We start from the raw sequence: 2,034 nt of genomic DNA on the forward strand, positions 1-2,034 counted from the left end.
TCCCTCTTAACAGGTTATAAATATTGTTATTGATGTTTTTTTCTTCTGAATTGATGCTCATTTTGACGGGGAATTTCAAAGCAACATATCATACAATAAGTAGTTGGTCCTATGTGAAAATGGCGTTAATCTGACCTCCCAAAATGGTCACAGTTGAGGTCATTTTCAAAGTCTTATTGCCATTTGCCCTGAATTGGCAGGTGTATCAACATAAGAGGTTTAAATGAAATGTTTCTCGTGATATGTAGTTTATCCAAAATGAAATGCTGATCTGATTTCACAAAATGGCTGCCACAGTGGCCATCTTAAATATCTAGTTACAGCTTCATTTAAACCAATAATAATCCCAGCGCAGTTTGGGATTTGTGTTTTGGTTGATGCTTTATGGCAGATTTAGTGCTGAGGCAGTTGGAGTACCTTGCCTTGCCTATTGACCAGACCCGTGCAGATCCAGTGGTTGGATTCAAACCTACACCCTTTCGGTTATGAGTCCGGCACATTAACCCTTTAGCCTCCAATGCCCCAGTCACCTCTGGAAACCTCTTTGACATGCAGGAGAGTGCAATGGACCCGCTGTTCGTCACTGAACCTACAGGGAGTCACAACACGGGGTTTTCACTGAATCACATATTGCAAGAAGCAGTTGTTGTTGTTATAGGGTTTAACGCCATTTTTCAGCATACGATAGGCTATACATGGCGGCCAGTATTAATGGTGGAGGAAGAACCCGGGAAAACCCCAGAAAGAACCACCGACCCACGAGAAGCTACTGGCAAACTTTATCCAGGGCCGGCGCCAGACCCGGCCAGACTATCTGGCGCCCTAGGCAAGGTTAGATCCTGGCGCCCCCCCCCCCATCCCCCGAAAATATCATTTTCCAACTTTATAAACAATTAAAAAAAAAAATGCGCCCCCCTGAAATCAGTGCACTAGGCGGCTGCCTAATTTGCCTATATGGTAGCGCCGGCCCTGACTTTATCACATACCCACATTGGCTGAATCCGAGAATTGAACCCACGCAGACAGAGGTGAGATGGCAGTGATCCGTAACGGAGAGCGCTTTAGACCACTCGGCCACTCGGGGCCCCAGGAAGCAGTTGGTCTTGAATGAATAAATGGTGCTAATATGACTCTCCAATATGACCTTAACAATGACCATTATCAACGCCCTGTTCTGGTACTCCTGAGTTAATGGTTGTAGCAACATGGGATTTTAAATTTTGTTGCTCCTATATTAACATGATGCTGAATTAGCCTTCCAAAGGCAGCTATATAGAAAATCTTTTTTTGGCTACTTCTGGATAAATGGTTTTGTCAATATGGGCTTTTCGCGTGCGCACTATAACGTTATTTAACTGATCCTAAATGAAAATGATGCTGATCTGACGACCTTGAATTTGGCAACCATTGTGGTCATCACTGTAATCAAGTTATCACCACTCGTCATGAAGGAATGATGAAATCAATCGTGTTCTTTCTTACTCGAGTGCAACCGATTAAAAGCTTAGTAACTTTAGATGATGAAGACTTCTATTATTATGCAGAAACAAGTTTTCTTCTGTCAGTCTGACACCTTTGACCTTTTGATCCCAAATCGATAATGTTCTTCATTATTGAAGTGCGAGACATCAACTAAGTTTGAAAACTGGAGTTGTTATTTTCAAACCATTTTCTTCTTTCAATGGCATTGACCTTGATCTTTGACCTTTTGAAACCGAAATCCACAGGACTATTCTGTACCTAAAGTACAAGCCATCCACAACGTTAGGCAGCTAGAACAGTATAGATTGGAACAACTTAAATTAAGGTATTGTGCAGAAATCACAGTCACAGTGACTTCATCTTTTAGTTTTCGACCCCAAAATTGAGTGTCCATCCTTTCCCCAAGTGCAAGCATTCGCTATGTATGGCCACTGTAGATGGTGTACAACATTTTGACAAAATGTATGACAGAACGGTGTTCGGTAACTGGAGATGGTGGACAACTCGTGTTTTTGTGGCAACAAAGAATGATAATAGATGTAGAGACGCACA

The sequence above is a fragment of the Sinohyriopsis cumingii genome, chromosome 5, assembly GCF_028554795.1.
Source record: "Sinohyriopsis cumingii isolate HCF-2022 chromosome 5, ASM2855479v2, whole genome shotgun sequence".
Taxonomy (NCBI): Eukaryota; Metazoa; Mollusca; class Bivalvia; order Unionida; family Unionidae; genus Sinohyriopsis; species Sinohyriopsis cumingii.